The sequence below is a fragment of the Electrona antarctica genome (assembly GCF_951216825.1).
Source record: "Electrona antarctica genome assembly, chromosome: 7".
NCBI classification, from domain to species: domain Eukaryota; kingdom Metazoa; phylum Chordata; class Actinopteri; order Myctophiformes; family Myctophidae; genus Electrona; species Electrona antarctica.
This window is the reverse complement of record NC_136812.1, coordinates 57460673-57487830: the sequence shown is the minus strand read 5'-3', so window position 1 is coordinate 57487830 and position 27158 is coordinate 57460673. Positions and strand designations below refer to the sequence as shown.

Below are 27158 nucleotides of genomic sequence, written 5' to 3'. Positions count from 1 at the left end.
TTTTTTATTATTACAGTACAATTTTTTTCCTTATGAAAGCAGAGAGTCTTCTGTTTCATACGGTATATAGTATTTATATGTCGCTATAGGCCTTATTTTGTGAATATTGAGTTCGGGTCCATGTCTTCTCTGCAGTTATATCTGGTGGGCGCAATGTGCATCCACCCAGTATATGACAAACTGTACATGGGATCAATGTTTACTCTTTTCCTCGTAAAAGTACACATTCAGGGCTTTCATTCGATGTATAGGATGTATAGCATATTTATTGTGTTTATTGTTATATCTGCCTGTCAATGTCTGACTATAAACCTTCATAACTATGCTTTCTTTTTGATGATGATTGCCGCCTCGCCTAATCTATCTCACTGCTTTCATTGTTTTGATCGCAGTAACATTGGGGGGGGGTCATGGGCACATTGGGCAGCAAAAGTCTTGATCCGTACGGCTATAAAAAGTCCCATTCCACCGTTCGGTTCAGAACTATAGTATAACACGGTGAGACGCGTTGTCATCAGCTGATTTTGTTTTTCAAGCTAGTGTAGGGGAACATGCCTGGGCATGCTAGCCTGGCACGGCCAGACTCATAGCGAGGGTTCACTGATGTTTCCTCCGGGGAAGAATCTTCAGTGAATCCCCGCTATGAGGCTGGCCAAGCCAGGCTATGGGCATGCAGCTTGGGGGCGATGGAGGGGAAAAAAAGCGTCACCCGGCTGTGATGTCGACGAGAAGGAAAAAATGACTTCCACAGATGACAACACCACGGTTTAGGTCGCGGAAAAGTTCGTTATACATTACACCCGGGTCGATTACGTCCCCGACGCGTTCATTGCGGTCTTATCACTACAATTATAATGAATAAAAAAGCGTTACAATCACACGTCTGAGCGATCTCCGATTATGACGGCTCTGCATGGCGATACGTGATCCACCAACGGTAGACCTCTCCTCCTGCAGGAGAAACAGGAGGGGAGGGGGGAATCGAGTATAAAAGCCAATAGGTGGAGGAAAGCCTGGTGAGGCGAGGTTAGGTGAAATTTGATTCTTTTCATACACGGGCTACATCGGCATGGGCGCAGCCATTCTACACTGGTTTATACACGTAAAGCGGTCCGCCCTCCTGTTTTCAGGAGGGGAGGGGTTTTTTTTTTTTTGGTTTTTTTTTCTGATCACGTGAGCGGGACTAAGCAGCAATGATAGGGCGATGGTTCTTCATTGTCCGGGTGGGTAAAAAGATGAATGAAAGTATGCTATAAAAAAGTGATTGAAACGTATTGATACGTGATCCGCACCCGACGTTTGATTAATTGATAACGTATTGATACGCGATCCGCGTTGGGAGTGTTAAGGGTTTAACATGAGGAAAAAAACAAAAGATCAGGAGAATGGAGGCCTCTATTGACAGGATTGATTGATTGATTGAATAGTTTATTAGACAAATGTAAAACAGCAACAGAGTTCAGTCAAACACTGATTCCAAAAGGGATAGCACAAAAACAAAGTCCTTGCGGTCTTGTTTCCATTCAGGCCCTATGCAATCAATTCATAATAGCAGAACAACAATCACACTTGTGTGAAGTGAGGGGCACTTTTATCACATCATACATCACATTCCATGATCAGTCAATCAAATGCCAGTCCGGCGTCTTCATTCTTCTACCCTCACTTTTTAAAATGTACATCAGCCAATCAAATCATCGCTATGGGGTGATTAGGAGGGGGGTGATCACCTGTTTAAGGAGAAGTGATCATTTCCTCTCCCTTGGGCCTGCTGAAAGGTGGACTTTCAGTTCTGTTTTAATTAATTATGTAAGTGATCTGCATGTTTTGAGGGAAGGGGTCAGGGCATTCCACGCCTGGGTGGCCGTGCTGTTGAAGGAGAATTTATCCATATTCGTTTTGAAATATAGGAGCAGTATAATAATCCATAATATTGTCCTATGTCTATCGACCTCCCTACGAACATACAGCTGTTTAATTTGATCCTCCCAGTGAGCTCATTTTTCATTCATTCAAGTTGTTTATTCTCGAAATTACACTGAGTGTCGTCGAGTAATACAATATCATATAGAAAAAACATGACAATACATCAGAAGATCAGGAAAAGAAAAACAAAAGATATAGATGTGAATTACATAGGTTTACAAATAAAAAGACAAGACAAATTTCAAAACAATCTAAAAACAGTTACATAATTATTATTGTGGGGGTCTGTATGCTCACCAAGGTTTTAAAACGACTTAAGGGTAACAATGTGGTCAGTTTCAATGTAATTTGCAGGTCATTCCATGTATTAGGGTCACATAAACTATAAGCAAGTTCAAAGCTAACTTTTGGTACCTTGAATTTGGGGAAACTACTTGACCGGGTGCGGGTGTACTTCAGAAAAGATGAGATGTATTTAGGACAATCTCCAAGCATAACTTTATACAAGAACAGGTGCCAATGCAGTTTTCGTCTCTCTGTCAGGGAGGACCATCCAACCTTGTTATATAAGATACAATCGAATCGATGAGTGATAAACAGAGTCTAGGGATTTAAGGGTGGATGCTGGTGCATGTCTATAGATTATGTCTCTATAATCCAAGACAGACAGGAACACATAGTGGAAACTCTTTTTTTTAACCCATGGTGTGAATGCAATGGTGTCTTAGCAAGTGACCCGAGTTATTTAAACTTAGGTCACACCGTTTAAATTGGACATCTTTTTTATTGTCCTGTGAGAACTGTGGACACGAAGGTGGCTCTTCAGATTACTTGAAGACCTGAAACTCTTGTCACAATGTTTACATTGGAAAGGTTTTTCTCCAGTGTGGACATTCTGGTGTACTTTCAGGGAAAATGATGCAGTAAAACTCTTGTCACAATGTTTACATTGGAAAGGTTTTTCTCCAGTGTGGATACGCTGGTGTGTTTTCAGGTTAGATGATGCAGTAAAACTCTTGTCACAATGTTTACATTGGAAAGGTTTTACTCCAGTGTGGACATGAAGGTGGTAACGAAGATTAATTGAATACTTGAAACTCTTGTCACAATGTTTACATTGGAATGGTTTTTCTCCAGTGTGGATACGCTGGTGTGTTTTCAGGTTAGATGATGCAGTAAAACTCTTGTCACAATGTTTGCATTGGAAAGGTTTTTCTCCAGTGTGGACACAAAGGTGTGACTTCAAAGTACTTGAATACTTGAAACTCTTGTCACAATGCATACATTGGAAAGGTTTTTCTCCTGTGTGGACACGCTGGTGTGTTTTCAGGGAAGATGATACAGTAAAACTCTTGTCACAATGTTTACATTGGAAAGGTTTTTCTCCTGTGTGGGCACGCTGGTGTGTCTTCAGGGTACCTGAATATCTGAAACTCTTGTCACAATGTTTACATTGGAAAGGTTTTCCTCCTGTGTGGACCAGCTGGTGTGTTTTCAGGAAAGATGATAAGGTAAAACTCTTGTCACAATGTGTACATTGGAAAGGTTTTTCTCCAGTGTGGACATGCTTGTGTATTTTAAGGTAATGTGGAGTAGTAAAACTCTTGTCACAATGTTTACATTGGAAAGGTTTTTCTCCAGTATGGACAAGCTGGTGTGCCTTCAGGTGACGTGACTGTCTGAAACTCTTGTCACATTGTTTACAGTGGAAAGGTTTTCCTCCAGTGTGGATACGCTGGTGTGTCTTCAGGTGAGATGACACTTTGAAACTCTTGTTACACTGTTTACAGTGAAAAGGTCTTTCTCCAGTGTGGACACGGTGGTGTGTCTTCAGGTAAAATGAAGTAACGAAACTCTTGTTACAATGTTTACATTGGAATGGTTTTTCTCCAGTGTAGACACGCTGGTGAATCTTCAGGGAACCTGAGTCATAGAAACTCTTGTTACAATGTTTACATTGAAAAGGTTTTTCTCCAGTGTGGACACGTTGGTGTGTCTTCAGGGTTGATGAGTCACTGAAACTCTTGCCACAGTATTCACATTGGAAAGGTTTTTCTCCTGTGTGGACCAGCTGGTGTTTTTTCAGGGAAGATGATGAGGTAAAACTCTTGTCACAATGTTTACATTGGAAAGGTTTTTCTCCTGTGTGGACCAGCTGGTGTTTTTTCAGGGAAGATGATTGTGTAAAACTCTTGTCACAATGTTTACATTGGAATTGTCTTTCTCCAGTGTGGACATGCTGGTGTCTTTTCAGGGAAGATGATGCAGTAAAACTTTTGTTACAATGTTTACAGTGAAAAGGTTTTTCTCCAGTGTGGACATACTGGTGGGTCTTCAGTTGAACTGACTGCCAGAAACTCTTGTCACAATGTTCACATTGGAAAGGTTTTTCTCCTGCGTGGTCATACTGGTGTGTCTTCAGGGTACCTGAACTACTGAAACTCATGTTACAATGTTTACATTGGAATGGTCTTTCTCCAGTGTGGACATGCTGGTGTGTGTTCAGGTTAGATGACTTAATGAAACTCTTGTCACAATGTTTACATTGGAAAGGTTTTTCTCCTGCGTGGTCATACTGGTGTGTCTTCAGGGTACCTGAATATCTGAAACTCTTGGTACAATGTTTACATTGAAATGGTCTTTCTCCAGTGTGGACACGCTGGTGTCTTTTCAGGGAAGATGATGAAGTAAAACTATTGTTACAATGTTTACAGTGAAAAGGTTTTTCTCCAGTTCCAGTGTGGACATACTGGTGTATCTTCAGTTGAACGGACTGCCTGAAACTCTTGTCACAATGTTTACATTGGAATGGTTTTTCTCCAGTGTGGATACGCTGGTGTTTTATCAGGTTAGATGATGCAGTAAAACTCTTGTCACAATGTTTGCATTGGTAAGGTTTTTCTCTAGTGTGGACACAAAGGTGTGACTTCAAAGTACTTGAATACTTGAAACTCTTGTCACAATGCATACATTGGAAAGGTTTTTCTCCTGTGTGGACACGCTGGTGTGTTTTCAGGGAACTTGAGTCACTGGTCTCCTCCCAATCATCACTGTCTTCAGTGACTTCAGTGTCAGATTCAAGTTCAACTTCAACTTCAGAGCAGTGTGAAGAGGTGTCATAATTTTCTTCTTCACCTTTCACTGCTAGTAATGTCAACATTGACCCAACAGGTTCCTCTGGTATTTGAAGTAGTTCCTCCTGTTCATCTTTAATGTGTGGTGGCTGTGGTTCCTCCTGGAGCAGACTGGGGCTCCTATCATGTTCAGGAGAAACATCCTCTTTACACACAACCATGTGCAGGATGTCTAGGAGCAGAAACATAACATGATGGTCAACACTGGATTCCTAAAATGTAAATCCATTCTTCCATGTTCCATTTACAAAATGAGCTATTACCTACCAAGATAAGATTTACTTTTTGGCAAGTGAATATAGACAGGAAAGGGGGAGAGAGAAGGGGAGAGACATGCAGCAAATGTCGTCATGAACGGGACGCGAACACGCAACGCATACCCAGACCAGACCAGAGTCTAAAGCCTGTGTGGCATGCGCCTGCACCACCCGGCGCCCAAATGTAGTTAATTTAACTCCAAAATGAATAATGGTTACAGCAAATTATTTATTTGAATCAGGAAATCCTGAAACAATTTATAAACATGATATTTCACACCTGCAGCTCTGATTTGGTAGTAAATTAGTCATGCAACTCAGTGCATGACGTTATGAAACAGAAGCACTTCTGACAATGAAAGCCTGCAATGTGGACCGAATCTGTCTGTCTGTGTGTCTGGGGCAAATCTTACAAACTACTGTAGTGATCAGCACCAAATGTCTTGTTCACGCTGCCAGTTGGCCAAGCAAGTACCTATTTGTCCACACCTGATAGAAATGTTGTTGCACATAATGGTAATGTCATCTGAAAGTTGTTAAACACTTAAACACTATAATTAGTGAACTAACCGTCTGTACGAGTTAGTTCACTATTAACCAGAATTGTGGTACAAACTGTCCTGAAGATATTGTCAGGGAGGTGTCTCTGTATCGTTTTACGACAGTCAGCCTGTTTCTAGCGAAAGTTTTACTAATTTGGCAGCAGTAACGTTTGCGTTTTCTCTCAGTCAGTTTATTCTTCATATTCATATGAGTGAAACGGCCGGGATGATTTGTTTATTTTTCAAACACAGTTCTTATATGCAAGAACAAAGTACAAAAGAACCTGTGGACTTTACGCTCTCTACCGATATTGACGTCAGACTTCGGTGCTCTATCTATCTAACCCCTGCAGGTTCTCAATGTTTTTGGCTGGGGACCCTCGGAAATGCTTTGGCCATGTCTCGCGACCCCCGCCCAGCCCCCCTCCCCACCCCCAATAAAAATTGTCCTGAAACCAGATAAACCAGATATAATAATTAAAGGACCACTTCACCACTTTTCAACCTATCTTCATATAATAGGTCCTCACTAATAATCATGAAAAAAATGGTGCAATATTTTTCTACTCGGTCTGCGTGTGGGCTGTGGGCAGTTCAGAAACCGTCTTCCAGTGACATCATCGATGGGGAATACAAGCTAATAAAAACTGCAGGCTTTCTAGTCCTGAAAAGTTGCAATGCGAAAATGGAAGCCATCGTTCTCACGATAAAAAATAATCGGCCTAATAATGATGTCACTGGAAGACGGTTTCTAAACTGCCCACAGCCGTCCTATGAGACAGACTGAGTAGAAACAAATCGTGCCATTTTTTCATGATTATTAGTGAAGATAGGTTGAGCGGTGAAGTGGTCCTTTAAGGACAGTTTATGCATGCACTATCTGTGTACTATGTAAACTCTTCATTTCCATTTTCCAACCATTCAGTTGCAAGTTCTCCCCAAAATAATTTGGCGACCCTTTGCTCTATTGTGGCAGCCCTACATAACAGAACATATTAAAGGAAGGAAGAGCACATGAAACTTACTGAGGTGTGGCTGGTCTTCAGCTTCCTGTTTAATAGAAATGTCTTCAGCTTCCTGTTTAATAGAAATGTCTTCAGCTTCCTGTTTAATAGAAACGTCCCTGGCTGAGTCTGGAGAGTTCATCTTCACCTGGGAGTGATGCATCATGGGTATTGTAGTTCATACGAGTCTGGAGAGTTGATCTTCACCTGCAGTCTGGACTCCACACACTGCTCTGAAATCAAGTGAATAAGGAAGGACTTTAATAACTGGAGACCTAGTGGTGTTAGCCCAACTCTCCAACATGTGAATATGGAAATTATGGGATTCATGCATTAGGTCGTCCCCAGAGGAATCCGCGATTGCGGAATTTCGAGGGGGGCATATAATGTGCCAAAAAAGCCAAGCCGGCTCTCATAATAACAATTTACTCCGCGGCTCTGCCGCGTAATAACGCACCCCCATGTGTGCGTCCTGTTATATGCAGTAGTAGGGTAACCAGTGGACCACCAAATCGTCAGCAGGGTCCCTGACTGTGACGCAGGGAAATGAGCCATGCAGAGTAGTAACATCGCTTCAAAATATTTTTCATGGAAGACAATATAGCCTCCACAACAAGTGACTATCTCTCTTCTATACATTATACTCGTGTGTGGCGTCTCTTGCGCGAGATGAGGAACAGTGCCAGTACGCACATTATAGGGACAAAGTCCTCTGTGTGTGTGTGTGTGTGTGTGTGTGTGTGTGTGTGTGTGTGTGTGTGTGTGTGTGTGTGTGTGAAGGGGGAGGGGCTGCATCGCGACTCGTTAAGGCCAGTACATAGTCCGTTTTGTTCCTTGCGTGGGGGAGTCAAACAGACACAAAAACGCAAGGTTATTTTATACATGCATAGTCCTTGCCTTGCTTGCGTCGTATTATAAATCACTGTAATGTGCAAGCATCTACTCGTCCACTAGATGGCAGCTGTGACACTATGAAGCTGTCCCAGAAAGCAACGCTGCATTTTCAGGAAGTGAATAGATCTGGTCTTTTTCCCCCCTGTTGTTGTTGTTGTTGCAACTTGCAAGGGGAGGCATACTATGGTCCGACGGAGCATTGGTTCGACATGCGTCCGCACCTCGGACTAGCGCCTGCTCCCGTGCTTTCGGTTATGGTTAGGTTAGGGTTTGAGGTGGGTTGTCGTTTATCGGACCAATGGTATGTCGGACCAAACACATGCACCCACTTGCAAGGGCTGATGGCATGGTTGGTTGTCAAAACTACACCAGTATTTATGCCATCATAAACTGTGATGGAGAACTCCCGAGGAAGAAGATCAAGCAGAAGCACCAACAACAATCATTAAGACAGGTGACAACCTTTAGAGCAGTGGTTCTCAACCTGTGGTACGCGTACCACCGGTGGTACTTGAGCCCCCCCAGGTGGTACGCGGAAGAATCTCCCTCCCCCCCCAAAAAAGGGAGGGGTGAAAAAATATATATATATATATATATAATAAAAACATAATAAAACTATTGAAATACTACTTTGAATGGAAATAACATTACCATAATATCACTCAAATTGAATTTAAAAAATGTTTTGTTGAACACTTTCAACAGCGTGGGAACAGCGCATTTCCTGGCTGTTACTTTTAATGCGCCGGTGCGGTCCCCGCTGCAGCAAAGTGTGTGTGTGCGTTTGTGTCTGTGTGTGTGTGTGTACACGTGGTGACGCGCAGAGTTTGTTTACTAGTGACTAGTGTGTAGTGTCATGGCGGAGCCCATATCGCGTTTCAAATGGATATATTACTTATTTCCTTCAACTGCTCGTCTGCTCCAATGCAGCACAAAGAACAGTCAAAGTAAGTTGTTGAGTCCCAGATTATGATCCCACCGCTCCTCCCCTTCTCTGCCTGCTGGCACTGCGACGGGATTCAACTTTCTTTTGCATGCGTGCGTGTTTGTTTGTTTGTTTGTTTGTTTGTTTGTTTGTTTGTTTGTTTGTTTGTTTGTTTGTTTGTTTGTTTGTTTGTTTGTTTGTTTGTGTCGGTCGCGCGCGTGCGTGCGTGTGTGCGCGCGCACATCATGTGAGCGAGCGAGCGAGAGATAGAGAGGGACAGACAGACAGACAGACACTGAAAGAGGCTGTGTGTGTGTGTGTGTGTGTGTGTGTGTGTGTGTGTGTGTGTGTGAGAGAATGTGTGAAAATGTAAATTTGCCTCCTGTGTGAACTGTGCATATATATATATATATATATATATATATATATATTTTAACATATGGTCGTCATTATGTCATTATAATGGTGGTCATATTGTCATTATCATTTTGATAACAGTGTATATATACAGGGTTTCCTGCACAATGTTGTTGGCATGGCGCTGCACCATGCTTGAAATAAATCGCTGTGTCTTCCCAGTGCCTCCCCAGTGCCTCCCCAGTGTCTTCCCAGTGCCTCCCCAGGCAGTGTCTTCCCAGTGTCTTCCCAGTGCCTCCCCAGTGTCTTCCCAGTGCCTCCCCAGGCAGTGTCTTCCCAGTGCCTCCCCAGTGCCTGCCCAGTGCCCCCCCAGTGTCTCCCTAGTGCCTCCCCAGTGTCCCCCCAGTGCCTCCCCAGTGCCTGCCCAGTGCCTCCCCAGTATCCCCCCAGTGTCCCCCTGAGTGCCTCCCCAGTGCCTCCCTAGTGCCTCCCCAGTGTCTCCCCAGTGCCTCCCCAGTGTCTCCCCAGTGTCCCCCCAGTGCCTTCCCAGTGTCCCCCCAGTGCCTCCCCAGTGTCTCCCCAGTGTCTTCCCAGTGCCTCCCCAGTGTCTCCCCAGTGCCTCCCCAGTGTCTCCCCAGTGCCTCCCCAGGTCCCCCCAGTGTCTCCAATAGCAATACAAGAGCAATAATACATCCATCATAAACCCGCCAAAAAAGCATCAATAACCGCTAAGTCCCGCCAAACGTGCACGCGCGCGGTTTGGCGGTGGTGGTACTTGGAGTGACAAATAAAATCTGAGGTGGTAAAAAGGTTGAGAACCACTGCTTTAGAGTATATTATGTATAACTATGCTCTATGGTGACAGCAGATATGGCTAGTTAGCCATCTAGCTTTGGCTAGCCATCTTTATTAAGGAGAAATACTCTGTTACAAGTAATCGTTCTTTTCACTTAGGGACAGGTCGAAATTTAAATAGGGGTACCCCTGGAGGAAATTGATGTGTCACCCTCCCTGTGAATGAAAATAAAAATCCAGTCCCCTCCCCAGGTGATTAAACAAAAAGGAATCACCCTTTCCTATTAATTAATATCACATTTACCCGAGTATTATTTATTCCTAACTTTAATCTGATAGCGTTTTTAATGTGAGAAAATAAAGTGAATCGCGAAAAATCACTGTCCGCTGTGAGGTTTGAACTCACGCCCAACGCGGACAATGGTCTCGTAGTCTAACGCCTAACACAGCAAGCTATGCAAGCTATTGAAAAGTGGGGGTTGTAGTGTGTACTTACACACTTGGATAGGCCAAGCACAATGATTGACACATAGGGGGAACAATGAAAACCGGTCCTGTTGGGAAGAACCAAGTGAAAGCAACATTAGTAATCGTTGACCAAAGTTGTACTTTAATTCAGAAAAGCTGTAGTATTAGATATATATATATATAAAACCTGGACTATTTTATTATCAAAATTGGATCACCCTCCCTTGGACTCGAAGTAAAATTAGCTCACCCTCCCTCTCATAGATATATATAAGAAAGCTAGATGGCTCACCCGTGCTCTGGCCAATGGAGAGCGACGTCGCTACGTGGCGGCCATCTTACCTCGGGGCCACATAACATTGTGTCTATGGGGCATGTACTCTTAAATAACCACAACTTGCTCAATTTTCAACCGATTGTCAAACGGTTTGGTTTGTTATAAACGCCAGAGATGTCCGCATACTTATATGCTTTTATACGATGTTCGTATAAAAAAACTAAAAAATTAAGCAGCTAAGCGTCCTGAATCATAGCCACGTTGACGTTTGTAATAAACCAACCCATTTGTAAATCAGTCAAGATTTGAGCGAGTTATGACTGTTTTTGTTTGAGCTGCCATTGAACATACTGTACTGTAGCCCCGAAGTAAGATGGCCGCCGGGTGAACGATGTCAGAAACTCCGCCTTAAGCCATCTAGACTTTATATATATCTATGCTCCCTCTGACTAAAATTTAAAAAAAAAGATTTTCCTCCAGGGCCCCCTTTTCTAAATTTCGACTGGTCCCTTAAAATTCAAACTCCTCACTGTCTGTATGTTGTGCCTTTTTATTCTCTTCCAGGACGTCCCAACGGTCCCATGCAGACCATGATGTACCAAGCAAAGCTTCGCAGTTATCGTCATCGTAATATGCATTTCAATAAACAATTGTCATTGACTTGTCCATGCCTTTTTTAACTGTTGGTGGTTTCAAAAGTTGCATGTACTGTATGCGTACTGTTATAATAATAATAATAATGTAGTGTAAACGTTATGTATTTAACAAAAGCCAGTGCTCATCATGTCTTATGACTGGATATGACAATCATGACATCTTCTGACTGAATTCTGATTCAACAGGTGGTAGGTCATTAATGGTGCAAGATTACATGCTTTTCTATTGCCTTGATTAGGATGAAACGTATACATGATATTGAGAGACAGAGAGAGAGAGAGATAGCCCACAAGTGTGTGGGCATGGGGAAATCATGGAATGGTTTGAACTAAGAAAATGTAAAAATAAGGCTTTTTCCCAAATTCCAGTTTTCGAATCTGACTTTTTATTTCACAACATATTCCCCGATTTCCACTATTATGGGGTGAATGAATGTGGCAACAGACCCATCTTCTCTTTCTGACGTTGCAACACAGTCTCATGAATTTTACCTCAAATTACTTCACATAGACATAATATGGTATACATATTACGTCATGGCGTGACTAACATGTAAAAAGGTCATGCTCTGACGTTTATTAAACGTGACGCGAGGAACGCAGGCCTTGTTGCCTGGATCAACACAGGTCTCCTCCAGGTCTGCTGAAGAGGGCCTGGATCAACACAGGTCTCCTCCAGGTCTGCTGAAGAGGGCCTGGATCAACACAGGTCTCCTCCAGGTCTGCTGAAGAGGGGCGCAACAACGCAAGCATAAAAAAAGCTAAACAGAATCCAGGTCTGGTGAGTGGCTTGTCTGTCTGTAAAGGCTATTGGTAGCTGCAGCCTTGAAGGTTGCGTTTTTGGGGGCTTGTTTCTAAAGTTTCCAGTGATTCACACATTTCCATGTCAAGGACCCCCAGAATTATGTATTGTCCAAGAACCCTACATCTAAAAGTATTTTGTGCCAGGGACTGGGACCCCCATATCAGATTTGTGTTGTTAAAATGTTTCATTCAAACAAATTCCACATTTGTCACTTGTTTTTCCCCCCAAGATTGTTATTTGTATAATAATAGCAGATGTACAAGCTCACTGTGAGCTTGTAGATCGGCTAAATAGCTGCCCTAGTCGCTTCTTTTGGGCTTGTTTTCATAGACCTGGCTGCTTATCTCACCCAATCTGGCAACATCCCAGTCAAAAACCTTAAACAAGAGAAGCACCACCTTTAGCTTTATAAAATAGCTGTCCGATGAGCTTTGTCCGTCGATCAGTTGACTTTTCACTGTAGCGCTGCGTGCTGGTAATGATCCACACTCCACAGCTGTTCTTGCTGATTCTCCAACGCAAATCATGCGAATCTGCGTCGCGATTAAGGCTGAACGATTAATCGTTTTCAAACCGAAATTGCGATGTGAAACCACGTGATTAGCGAATCGCAAAGGATGCGTTTTTTATCTATTTATTTATTTCAACCGGAGCGAGTTTGCTCGAGTGTTTACGACACTGCTTACTGTGCTCTCTATTCTAACCAATCAGAAGTGTCCCTGCAGTGCATGTGACTGCAGTGCACGCACGCGCCCAGTGCCCAAAGGAATGATTTACGTTTAGTCGTCTACACATGTTGGTGTTGTTTACTGCAGCAGAAGAAGGAAACAATGGCGTCTGCAGAGCCAGACGCAGCAGAGCCTGAAGAAACTCAAACTAGGCACAATTTAATCTCAATGAGGGCAGGCACTTCGCTGTTATGGAATTATTTTGGTTTTGACCCCACAGACGTCCAACAGGAGCGAGTTTTGTGTAAGACATGTCGTGGTACAGTCAAAACGTCCCGCGACAACACTACAAACCTCCGCCAGCACTTGTACAAACACCACAGGCACCTCTACGACGAGAACACGATTAAAACAGGTGAAAAACAAAACAGTAGCACTGATGAAGCCCAGTCTAGTAATAAACAGACAACTCTGAAACAGTCGTTTGAAAGTGTCACTCCGTATGAAAGGACTTCACGGAGGCACCGTGATATAACCAACGCCGTAACGTACCACCTCGCTAAAGACAGCGCGGCCATTAATACAGTGACCAAACCGGGATTCAACAAACTACTCCGAACGATGGATAGAAGATATCTCGCACATACTTCAGTCAAGTTGGCATTCCTGAAATGTACACGCAGTGCAAAAAAGATGTTGAACTGGAGCTGCGCGATGTGGACTACTACGCAGCAACCACCGATCTGTTGTCAAGCAGAACGATCGAGCCATACCTAAGTCTTACTGTACACTTCATAGATGACAAGTTTGAGTTGAAGAGTCGCTGCCTGCAAACTATGTACTTTCCCGAAGACCATACGGGAGAGAATATTGCTGCTGGACTTAAGGAGAGTCTAGCTGGCTGGGGGCTCAAAGAAGAGGGCCTGACGTGCTTTACTACTGATAACGGATCAAACGTGATCAAAGCCATTGAAACGGAGTTGGAGTGGACCAGGCTGCAATGTTTTGGTCACAGACTGCACATTTGGCGATTGGTAAGTGTAGTCCCCTTCTGTATAAGTTCTATAAAAATATTTGTATGTATTCAATAACTAGCTTTCCGATGTATTTGTTTAGTGCATTTTCTAGAAAAGTGCTTTAAATCCTGTGCATTATTAAATTAAATGGACTAATGAAGTATTTTGTTCAATGTATTTCTTAGCTACAGAGTTGTAGCTAAGAGCTATATATTGCACCACCCCAAGCACAACTTCTCAGTTCACTCTTTTTTGAGTGGTGTAAACCACTCCTACAACTGGCTTTTGTGTGCAGAAAAAAATGACCATGGTTGCTATGTTCAAAATAATTTCTGACGTAATTAAATCACACCCGGGTGAACTGGATGACCGTAGCAACCGTGGTCATTTTCTCTGCACAGAAAAAGCCAGTTGTGAAATCACATCCGGGTGTGATTTAATTACGTCAGATCAGAGCTGATCAGGCTACATAATACCTTACCTTATTTCATTACGTCAGACATTACGTCAGACCACAGCTGATCATGCTATATAAAACCTTACACCACTCAGTTCACACGGGTGTGATTTTTTTAAAACGTTTAACATTTTAAAATAGCTGATCTACAAGCTCACAACATGTCGATTGGCTAGTTGAATGATATTAAAATGTTTCAAAATAGTAAACCATGGCAAATAAGTTTAGGGATAGAGGGTAAGGGTTGGTGCAAGATAGGGCTCTGACTGTATTTTTCTCTATACATTATCAGTTTGAAAAATGCAATACTTACTAATACTTTTATAAGCATTTGCATAAATTGTTAAATGTACATCTTGTAAAAGTTAACAGCTCTCTCACTCATCTCTTTCTCCACGTTTGTTTTTTTTTTCTCCCTCCAGAAAATGCTGTGAAAAATGACAACAGAATAAAGCGGGCAACAGGAGTCTGTAAAGAGATGGTTGGCAGTTTCTCCTAGGGATGGGTCCGATTTGTCGACAAATCGATTATCGTTAACGGGACCCGAAATCGATTATGAAAATTAATAATCGATAATCGGGATTTTTTTTTAAATGAAAATCTGTTGGACAGGCAATACTGTCATCCAAACAGGACAGGGCTATAGGCCTACCAAAGTGTGCCTGGGATTTGTCTGTGTAGCTGCATGAGGAGTGTGAGTCATTGAGTGTGAGTGGAGATTGATTCCAATCAAGATACATGTTTGGAGGATTTAGCAGGTGTTGGGAATTTACCTAATCAGGCCTAGGCTGGGGTTGCTATGGTGATCAATTGGCTCTTGAACACTTTTTTTAATAAAAATAATATTTTGCAAAGGCTATATTGTCATACAAACCCTGCCAATATATTAGGCCTAACTGCATTTAGAGGATACATATGTAAACAATATTAAACATCCTGGGCCAGGATGGGGGGTGGTAGCCTTCACGTCACTCTCAATCAAGGGTAATGCATGCAACCTGTGCTGCTAGGTGTTAAGGAAGTAATGATGTCGAAGGCACGCAGCAAAAACAGTTCTGCCTGGCAGTACTTTACAAAAATAAATGATAAACAAGTCAAGTGTGACATATGTGATGCAAAAATGGCATCACCAGGATGGTGGCCAAAGATATGCTCCCTATAAGCTTCGTAGAGGGGAAGGGATTTCGGGAATTAATGTCATTCGTTGAGCCCGAGTACAGCGTTCCCACTAGGAAAACCGTCACTCTACGTCTGGAAAAGTGGTATGAAAAGCGCAAGGAGAGTCTTCAAACTGCTCTAGCCAACACAGACCAAGTGGCCATTACGACAGATGCATGGACTTCACTCACAGTTGAATCATATGTTACAATAACGTGTCACTTCGTAGATGCAGAGTGGGAAATGAAAGCTGTTGTGTTACAAACACGCGCCATGCCCGAAAGTCACACGGCTCAGAATCTCGCAGACGGGCTGAAAACAGCAGCTCAAGAGTGGGGCTTGAAAAACAAAATAATAGCGTGTGTCCACGATAATGCCAGTAATATCACACTCGCTACACGGCAACTGTCGACCTGGGATTCGAGCCCGTGCTTTGCACACACATTGCAGCTGGCAATAAATGATGGCTTTAAAATCAATTCCATAAATCATGTTGTCGCAGCAGCCAGTAGACTGGTAAGCCGCTTCCACCACAGCACCAAGGCTAGCCAGGCTCTGAAAGGAAAGCAAGAGGCCATGCGTGTCCCGGCCCGGGAGGAGGAGGAGGAGGGCAGCAGCCACCAGGACACGCATAAGCTAATACAGTACTGCCGCACCAGATGGAATTCGATCTATGAAATGTTTGCAAGACTTGTTGAACAGAGGTGGGCCTGTTCGGCAGTTCTGTCAGACAGACCATTGCTTGATGAAGAGAAAGATCCCCTCTCCTGGTGGAAGGAACGTAAGGTACACTTTCCGATGCTGAGCCAACTGGCTCGCGAATACCTGTGCATACCAGCCACAAGTTCACCATCAGAGAGACTTTTCAGTACAGCAGGCAATGTGGTCACATGCGATCGTTCATGTCTGAAACCAGCAAAGGTTGACATGTTGGTTTTCTTGGCCAAAAATGTGTGTGTTGAGAACTAAGTAAGGGAACAGGGAAGTGGTGTTTGTTATGTAAGGCTTCTTTAGTGCATTTTATTTAAGTTTTTGTGTTTGTTTTGACTTAAACTTTGAGAAAAGAGAACATTTTGCACTTTGCCTTAGCGTATTTTATTTAAGTTTTATTTGTGTGTTGACTTAGCCTTTGAGTCAAATTTTGCACCAAGCCTTTGTAAGCAAAGAAGTACATTTTGCACTTTGCCTTGTGAAAAAAACCAAAAGTGTTTTAGTTCAATGTTCATAGTATAGTATGTGTCTTATGCCAAACTACAAATTAAATACTGGCTATAGCCTAAAGGTAAATGTTCTGTTGATGTGCAATGTGCTTCTGGAGCCATAAGTGAATGACCTACTTATTTCACTGTTGTGAATTGTTTACACAAAATGTTCATTATTTTTCTTTTATTTCTATTACTTAAACTTCATTAAGTACATGTTACTTGGAAGCAGCATAGGCTTTTCAGAAAACTGTTTACCAAGAACATTTTGCACTTTGCCGTGTTAGCAAAAAAAAAGGGATTTAGTTCAATGTTCATCTACAGTAGTAACTGTAGCAAGTAGCAACTGTCCTGCATCTGTCTGTCAGTCCTGTCCAGCACAGGACAGACAGTCCTGTCCAGCACAGGACAGACAGTCCTGTCCAGCACAGGGCAGACAGTCCTGTCCAGCACAGGGCAGACAGTCCTGTCCAGCACAGGACAGACAGTCCTGTCCAGCACAGGACAGACAGTCCTGTCCAGCACAGGACAGACAGTCCTATCCAGCACAGGACAGACAGTCCTGTCCAGCACAGGACAGACAGGCCTGTCCAGCACAGGACAGACAGTCCTGTCCAGCACAGGACAGACAGTCCTGTCCAGCACAGGACAGACAGTCCTGTCCAGCACAGCACAGACAGTCCTGTCCAGCACAGGACAGGCCTGTCCAGCACAGGACAGACAGGCCTGTCCAGCACAGGGCAGACAGTCCTGTCCAGCACAGGACAGACAGTCCTGTCCAGCACAGGACAGACAGTCCTGTCCAGCACAGGACAGACAGTCCTGTCCAGCACAGGACAGACAGTCCTGTCCAGCACAGGGCCAGGTCAGTCAGACAGACATGCACTTGACTGTTCAGAGTTCAGACACCCACCTTGTAGAATGGGCCTCAGGTCTTACTGGGTTTATAGAAGAGCTTTCATAGCCCTGATTTTCTTTTGTTGCACCATAATGTGTAGCATCTATCTGATGGTGACATTTCTTGATAATATTGTCCATGTCCACACTGTATAATTGATTTCCAATATCCCGTGTGCTGGAGAAAATGTACTTGGAAACAATAAATATGATACATGCTGGAACTGGAAGCAAGTCATATCTTTTTGTTTTCATTAGTAAATTAATGTTCCATTACTTTTTAAATGGACACAGTGGCCCTCATTTATCAACCGTGCGTACGCCAAAATATGGGTGTACGCAGAAAGTGTTTTAGTTCAATGTTCATAGTATAGTATGTGTCTTATGCCAAACTACAAATTAAATACTGGCTATAGCCTAAAGGTAAATGTTCTGTTGATGTGCAATGTGCTTCTGGAGCCATAAGTGAATGACCTACTTATTTCACTGTTGTGAATTGTTTACACAAAATGGTCATTATTTTTCTTTTATTTCTATTACTTAAACTTCATTAAGTACATGTTACTTGGAAGCAGCATAGGCTTTTCAGAAAACTGTTTACCAAGAACATTTTGCACTTTGCCGTGTGAGCAAAAAAAAAGGGATTTAGTTCAATGTTAATCTACAGTAGTAACTGTAGCAAGTAGCAACTGTCCTGCATCTGTCTGTCAGTCCTGTCCAGCACAGGACAGACAGGCCTGTCCAGCACAGGACAGACAGTCCTGTCCAGCACAGGACAGACAGTCCTGTCCAGCACAGGGCAGACAGTCCTGTCCAGCACAGGACAGACAGTCCTGTCCAGCACAGGACAGACAGTCCTGTCCAGCACAGGACAGGCCTGTCCAGCACAGGACAGACAGGCCTGTCCAGCACAGGACAGACAGTCCTGTCCAGCACAGGACAGACAGTCCTGTCCAGCACAGGACAGGCAGTCCTGTCCAGCACAGGACAGGCTTGTCCAGCACAGGACAGACAGTCCTGTCCAGCACAGGACAGGCAGTCCTGTCCAGCACAGGACAGACAGTCCTGTCCAGCACAGGACAGGCCTGTCCAGCACAGGACAGACAGTCCTGTCCAGCACAGGGCAGACAGTCCTGTGCAGCACAGGACAGACAGTCCTGTCCAGCACAGGACAGACAGTCCTGTCCAGCACAGGACAGACAGGCCTGTCCAGCACAGGGCCAGGTCAGTCAGACAGACATGCACTTGACTGTTCAGAGTTCAGACACCCACCTTGTAGAATGGGCCTCAGGTCTTACTGGGTTTATAGAAGAGCTTTCATAGCCCTGATTTTCTTTTGTTGCACCATAATGTGTAGCATCTATCTGATGGTGACATTTCTTGATAATATTGTCCATGTCCACACTGTATAATTGATTTCCAATATCCGGTGTGCTGGAGAAAATGTACTTGGAAACAATAAATATGATACATGCTGGAACTGGAAGCAAGTCATATCTTTTTGTTTTCATTAGTAAATTAATGTTATGCCATTTTGTAATGTTCCATTACTTTTTAAATGGACAGTGTATACTAAACTGAAGGAGGTTGACCTAAATAATCACACCCATGTGAAGTGAGTGGTGCAACTCCGTGTGGGGGTCCCTGGGGGGGTCCCCGGAAGTTCCAGACCCACAGGAATGCGGCCAGGGTGCCGGCCCGGTTCCGGCGAACCACTACTCAATTAACTCAAATATATATCGCGAGGCAAATCAAAATCGCAATATTGGTCCGAAAAATCGCAATTAGATTTTTTTCTCAAAATCGTTCAGCCTTAGTCGCGATCATCAATTCTTAATTAAAGAAAGCTTCTGCAGTCTGCACACACGTGTACAACAACAACAACAACGCCACAGCCGGGTGTACTGCTTGCGTTTAAAGTTGTTTACAACTGTTTCACAACTTTCCACTGTCCAGCTTTCCCCTGCTGTTCTCTGGGATAGAAGCCTCATACTGCAGCACGACGGTGTCGCACGCCTACAATTGCAGATCCACAAGCTCACAGCGGGGCGTGGATGCGACGCGTTGTGAGCTTGTACATCTGCTATGTATTTAAAACGTTAATAATACATGCAGGCCAGGGTCTTCAATCTTTTTCAGGTCAAGCCAAGGGCCCCTTAGCTGAGAGTGAGAGAGAGATCAAGCAGGGACCCCCACTATACATAGATTAAACTAGACAGACTTGTTTGACAGCACTACCAGTGTGACCTGTAATTCTTTTATTTATTTTTCTATTTATATTTTAGTAACATTAATTGATGAACGATAGGCTATTACATTTTAATCTCTTGAACCCTATACTCAAAACCTCAAATTGACTTTTGAGGTATAACTAGAAAAAGTGCCCTTCTGGGCACAGGTCTCCACCAGGAGGATAGGAGTGTGTGTGATGTTTGGCAAAATGTTTAGGAGTAATATAAACATGTTTTTTTGTTTGTTTGTTTCTTGCAACAATTTTCTTCATTTTGTTGAGGAAATGCAGAGCCAGATCACTCATAGCATCTCTGAGGATAGAATTCTGGATGAGCAGGACATGTGCAGCATTTTGTACAAAACGGGCTACTCCTGAAATCTTTGGAAGGCAATCTTAGCTAATCAGTGTAGAATCTGAGAAATCCAACAGGCTTGTCTTGATCACATGACTACAGAGATCATGTGTACCGATTTGCGTGAGATTTGGATGAAATCTGTCCGACTAACATAAACAATGTGTTTTGCAGAAATCGGCCTCATGGTGGCGCTATAACCGGCAGATGTGGAGGGATGCAGGGAAAATGTTTTTCCATGGCCTCTAGGGAGTGCGCATACATAAGTTGTCGATGCAGTTATAGGTAAAAACAGGAATTGGCCTGTTAAAACGCCACCGTGAGGCTGATTTGGGAGAAAGAAAATAGTGGCATGTCGTCCTCGGCCTAGTGGAAATGTGCGTGTATAATTTCATAGAAATTAGACACTGTTTGTGATTTGTGGCATTTTGTTCGAAATGGACCAATGTGAGCTTTGGAAGCCAATCTTAGCCAATCAGGATGGAAGATGGGAAATTGTGCAGATCTGTGTTGATCACATGACTATGGAGATAGTCTATACCGAATTGTGTGATGTATGGATAAAATGTGTACGAGTTATCTACATAAATGTGTTTTGCCTAAATCGGCCTCATGGTGGCGCTATAACAGGCCGTTGAGGAATATTTTGGGCAGAGGTTCGTCGTTGGCATCCAGGGAGTGTGTGTGCAAAGTTTGGCATGGATCCGGCCAACGGTGCCGGAGATTAGCTGATAACGGACGGACGGAAGGACACACACACACACGGACGGAGTGCAAAACATACTCTCTCCCCATGCCTTCGGCCTGGTGGAGACAATAATTATACTATAGCCTATGATTAGTAATCTAACAATTCCACAATAACCAGCAGAGAGCAGACCCTTTGTTTACTTACAGAATTCTATAAGTTGGGTTGTTTGAGATGCAGAGCTATAATACACTATACTACAACAGTACATTACATTACATTACATTACAGTCGTTTAGCAGACGCTTTTATCCAAAGCGACTTACAATAAGTGTATTCAACATAGGTAGGGAACAAAAACTACTAATCACCAGAAGTCTTTAGTGCATTTTCTGCAAAAACAAGCAACCAAGAGTATACCTAGCGCTAAAGGTAAAAGTGCAATATATCAGCTACCTATTTCCTTAAACAGATGAGACAAAATAGCTAAATCAAATGAGCATGAGCTAAAACAATTAAGTGTATCGACTAAACAAGATCCAATAAACAATACAACAATAGAAAACAAGCGTTCGTACAACTAGTTAACAACAAGTAGGTCAGGCAGAGAGGAAGGGTAGTGTTTCCTGAAGAGGTGGGTTTTCAACCTGCGGCGAAATATGGGCAGTAACTCTGCTGTCCTAACAGTAAAACAATAAATTGCTTTGAATTTAAATGTAATGCATTTTTTCATGTTTTGGGAAATTAATAGAGCTTTAATATAAATCCTTTCTATTGTGTTGAATCGCCATGGTATCGCATCGTATCGCAATGTCCAGAATTGAATCGCCATCAAATCGCATCGTATCGGGAAGAGGGGTGAATCGCATCGCATCGTATCGCCAGGAGATTCCATGTATCGCTAAAGTATCGTATCGCTGGCAGTGCATCGAGATGCATATCGAATCGGCCTCAGTGCTGAGATTCAAATGCCTAATATCCACGCGTGCGCACTAGGGCTGGGGCGGTATGGGATTTTTATTACCGCGGTTATTGTCGGCCCCCATACCGCCGGTATGGCGATAATTACTTAACTGATAGATTTAATATATGATGAATTGAAAGGTTCAACTTCCAGCCGCTCCACACCACGCAGCAACTGCGCGCCTCCCCAGTCCCCAAGCCATGAGTTAACATTATTGCTTGATTGATTGATTTAAGTTTGTATTAACAGTTTACAGTACATTTGCACAACTCAATACAAAAACTGTTAACTGTTACTCTGTGAGTGGACGACACCATAAAGCATTACACTTGTTTACAAGAGGGTCCACCTTGTTCAATTCATCATAACATTTTGTACACTATACACTTCTATAAAGCCAAAAACAGGAAATCATCATAAAGGAGGTAAAAAGGGGGGAAAACATATACAGTGGGGGGGAAAGGGGTGGGTGGGGGTGGGTGGAGTCAAGGGATTTACATGTCTTAATGACAGTTGGTAGGGCGTTCCACATTTTTGTGGCATAGGAGTGAAATTAATTTAGGTGGACCCTCTTGTAAACAAGTTGTAACAATCAGCCTTTACTTTCAAAGGTAAATAATTAGCTAAAGGAAAATCAACAGGATCGACAGGTGCTCAGCTTAGTGAAACTTTATTTTGAAGCCCCACAAAGGTAATTATTGTTAAGGCAAATGGAAAACAAAATACAATTGATGCACAAACGGGCTGTCCCTATCTTTCCCTATATAAACAAAACGAATCAAACTGTTATCTCAATAATCCCCTCTCACCCAACCCAGTCCCAATGTCTGTAGCATAGTTCCTTTGGTCCAAACGACAACGGTCCAAAGAACATTCGGGGTACCCCTTAATTGTAATCCACAAGAACAGGTCACTTGGATGTGTCTCACCGGCAGCAGCGACTCCAATGGATTCCACACACTTTAACCGGCAACTCATGAAAACATCCAGCGCTTGAAACCCTGCAGCAGTAGAGGATGCAGTCCTCTTCCACAGGGGTCAAATAGTTCTTGTTTCTGGCTGCAGCTACTCTTTAGTATTTCACTTTGTCACTAAAGCAACGCTGGCACCAGGGAGATCTCTTCTTTCACCTGTTCACTAGTACACAGGGTGTTTGTTCTGCCCCTCCCCCGTGCACCACACCCTCTATTTGTAGAGTAGAGTGTGGCATCAATCACCCAATTAACCTGCACAATCAGACCCAGTACCTCCCACATGAAATAGAAATGTTCATATCGACTTCAAAGTCACTTCACAGGGATTCACATGTACTTATATCACTCGTATACAAAAACATGCATAGGCAAGCAGATACATATTGGCATAATGTGCATTTTGTCACAAAGTGTAATGCTTTATTGGGTCGTCCACTCGCAGTTAACAGTCTTTGTATTGAGTTGTGCTTGAAATGTAGGCTACTGTAATTCTGCAAACTGTTAATAAATAGTTCAATCAATCAATCAATCAATACTTGTTTGTGCCGAATCTGGGTTGCACATGGTTTGTTGAACTCCCTCTGGTGTTGCTGGCATATGATTAGACTGACTGAGCCTCACTGTTTATTATGATACACTTTATTTCATATCAACCATATGCACTTAGGCCTAGAACCCAGGGTTAGGGTTAGAGTTAGGGTTAGGGTTAGAACCTAGGGCGCCAGAACAGCACGGACAAAAAAAAACTAACGAACCCGATACCGCGGCGATATTGCGGTTATTGCACCCAGCCCTAGTGCGCACCGACGAGCTGATCATGAATCTGTTGTTCTTTTTTGTCGTTATGACGAAGCTTTCCAATTCTCATATATGTTAGTCAACCTGCCGATACGAACCCGTGGACACCCTCATTCCCATAATCGATATAAGCAACGCCCCTACTTTGTCTACTTTCTCACATTTCACATTTCTAAAGGTCGTAGAAAATCGAGACCTAGACCATTAGATTCAGCATCCTCGAAATATGGAGGAGGAGGGGTTTAAAACAAACACACACATAGGCCTATAAGGTTTTTTTACAAGGTCTTTGATTGGGATGTTGCCAGTTTGGGTGAGATAAGCAGCCAGGTCTAAGAAAACAAGCCCAAAAGGCGATTGAAAGTAATCAACCGTTGGGATTCGAACCACGGAGAAAACCGATTCCCCGCACGGACAGTGTTAACAGGCAAGAGAGTAACAGAGTTTCATGTATGATGGACATCAATTGAGCTGATCGACCACAACTGAACTGGCTTAACACTAATTACAGTGTGTGTGTGTGTGTGTGTGTGTGTGTGTGTGTGTAGTGACACTTGGGCCCAATCCCAATCCACTCCCTTGCTGACTCAATGAGCCCTCACTGACTTAGGTCACATTCTCACCTAATACTTCGGTAGACTCGATGCGAATGGGGAGGAGAATTGGGACTTCTTGCATATTTAATTTGCTGCGGTTTGCCTTCACACTGTCATCCGCAGCAATTGGAAACGCAGCAGGGGGGACCTTTATCAATGTGTTCCATTCATAAACTAGCCTACACAGTGAAATCTATGGTGATACAATTATACTCATAACGTGCATGTTTCGTGCCGTCTGGGACTGGACCCCCGCTCTCTCTCTTCTCTCTCTCTCTCTCTCCTCTCTCTCTCTCCTCTCTCTCTCTCTCTCTCTCTCTCTCTCTCTCTCTCTCTCTCTCTCTCTCTCTCTCTCTCTCTCTCTCTCTCTCTCTCTCTCTCTCTCTCTCTCTCTCTCTCTCTCTCTCTCTCTCTCTCTCTCTCTCTCTCTCTCTCTCTCTCTCTCTCTCTCTCTCTCTCTCTCTCTCTCTCTCTCTCTCTGCAGCCACGCACTGTTAACAGACAGCAGCGCAAAATGTTTACAAGTTTATCGCGATGTAAGTCCCACACAGTGACAGCACTCCATGTTTACCGCACGCACAGACAGACAGACAGAATATTCTCTAGGCTATAATACACTGCAGTGTTTTTATGTGTTTCCTTAAGCAATTGATTAATGTACTCGTCCTCATTTCGATCAGGGCTTCAGTCTGCTCATTCGACCACGTCTATATCCACGGTAACGGGACATCTTTGCGCTGCGTAAAATATGCCTTCTCCGTCTCCAACTGTGTTCAGCTCCTCACCCGCCACATTGTTTGCTTCATTTCCTTTATTTACTGCGGATTGCATTCACACCTGCACATAATAGTAATCTAGTGCGATTGGAAGCGAAGCGAAACCCCCGTTTTTGCTCGGAGTAGAATGCGGTTCTTTGATACGCATTAGATTTCGAATGAGCCTTCACACCTGCCAAACGAAGTGCACTTTCTGACAATGCGCAGCAGGATTCGTTTTAATCGCAGCAAAGCTTTCTGGTGTGAATGTCACCTTAGCTGCGCGTTCATGTGAAGTCTGCGAGGGCTTGAGGGATGTCCCATTTGAAATCGGTGAGTCAGTGAGGGTTCAGCCCCTCCCCTTTATGTGCCCTATGACTTTGGCAAAGAAATTACCCACAGTTCATAGCGTTACCAGGGGAATGAGGGGGATCCTCCGAACGTCAATTATTTAAGTATGAAAATTAGTTATGTATCGTGGTTAGAATGTCAACAAACACAATAGTGCTTTCTCACTGTTCTCAAAGGGAGACTGAATGGAAGGATAGGCTATATTTAATAACAATTAGGGAAACATGATGAGAAATGACTAATGAGAAAAGTAAAAGAATATGGAAATGCAATGTATAATGAATATTATTACCGGTATATATGAATATTACAACCCCTATCACACAGGAAAGTGTATTTATGAAACTAATAATAAAACGATCAGCTTAAATACTAAATTAGACATGATAGACATACATAAATAGGCCAAGCATGTAGGCACTGGCTGTGAATAAGGACAGTTTTTATAAAGTGATGCAAAGTGTCGGACTCATCTTCAAAGTGCTGTCCCATTCCTTTCACAACAATTTGGAGCGTCTGCCTGTGATTGGCCTACCGACACTGCCCGTCTTGACTGCCCTCCGAGACGCGAGGTTACTCCGTGGTGAGATTGAGAAATAAAGAGAATGACAGCTTGGCACACGCAACAGAATGCAGCCTTGTAACTTTAACTTGTACGTTTTATTTTTGTAGAAGAGGCACTCCATAATATGATTTGGGTGTGTTCTAAATAAAGTGTTAGTGTTGATTATCGTGTATTAATCTAATTGTAGTAAACTAATACTATTACACTAAAAAGGATAAAGATGAAGGGAAAATATACTTTTTTATAGTACAATAATGTTTCAAGTTTACACATACAAACAAATTACACAATCAACACAAACACTTTATTTTAGAATACACCCAAATCAGTTCAATCAATTATTCCATAAAAGCAAACGGTATAAACAATATTAGTTTGCCTCTTCTACAAAAATAAAAGTTAAAGTTATAGTTCTCTTGTATCATACCGTATTTACCACCACGGAGAGTAACCTCGCATCTGACTATCCAGCATTATATCCACCTCGGAGGACAGTCAAGACGGGCAGTGTCGGTAGGCCAATCACAGGCAGGCGGGGCGTTACCATGCCTATGCTCGGACACAAACGGAATTCACGGTTCTAGAGCTCAAACAAAAACAGTCATAACTCGCTCAAATCTTGACGGATTTATAACAAACCAAACCGTTTGAAAATCGGCTGAGAATTAGCAAGTTATGGTTATTTAAAAGCACATGCCCCATACTTTGGGGCATGTGACTTGTTATTCTGAGACAATGTTATTCTGCCCCGAAGTAAGATGGCCGCCACGTAGCAACGTCGCTCTCCACTGGCCAGAGCGCGGGTGAGCCATCTAGCTTTCTTATGGTGAAATCCAACCAAACGCAATTGTTATGCTCGGACAGACCCAGCCAGGGACACAGCCAGCCAGCCAGCCAGGGACAGACAGACACATATAGCTCCTTCAAAAATAACCTCATAACAGTAGCTCATAACACTCAAAAGATGAGTTAATAATATAAAAGATACATAGAGTAAAAACACAACGTGAATCAGTTCATCTTTTTACCTGTACAGTAGCTGCTTCTTTCAGTGGTTGAGCTGCTAACAAACAAACGTCCTCCTGCTGCTTAACGACCACACTGTTTTCAAACCACACCTTTTAGTTTTCTCTGCATATTAAAGTGTCAACAGTCAGACGCAATAATCTTCTTATTGTTGTGGATAGCAGGCAGCAGCAGCAGCTTCCTCCTATGGCGGCAGCCTCAGCCTCGGTTGTGCACATGCGCACTAGCGCTGCTGCTCGAGCGTGCACATACCATAAACGGTCAATAGGGGGAGCCATGGTACAGTGTAATACTATGGGCCCATCTATTCACACAGGGCTACTCAACTTCACATGGCTCAGGGCCCACTCAGCTAAATTCCAAAGTCAAAGTCCCGCAAGCAAAAAATGTCAGTAGGCCTATTACTTTTGAAAATGTA

At 43.2% G+C, this 27158-nt stretch overlaps 1 long non-coding RNA gene across 1 annotated transcript; it reads right to left on the bottom strand.

Moving 5' to 3' along the window:
- Window positions 1–5047: 5047 nt before the first annotated feature.
- LOC306927011 lies at window positions 5048–26914 on the bottom strand. Its single transcript, XR_013790472.1, has 3 exons — window positions 26743–26914; window positions 6885–7096; window positions 5048–5232 (listed from the first exon to the last, which is right to left on the bottom strand). It is a non-coding gene; the product is annotated as an uncharacterized lncRNA (long non-coding RNA).
- Window positions 26915–27158: the final 244 nt, after the last annotated feature.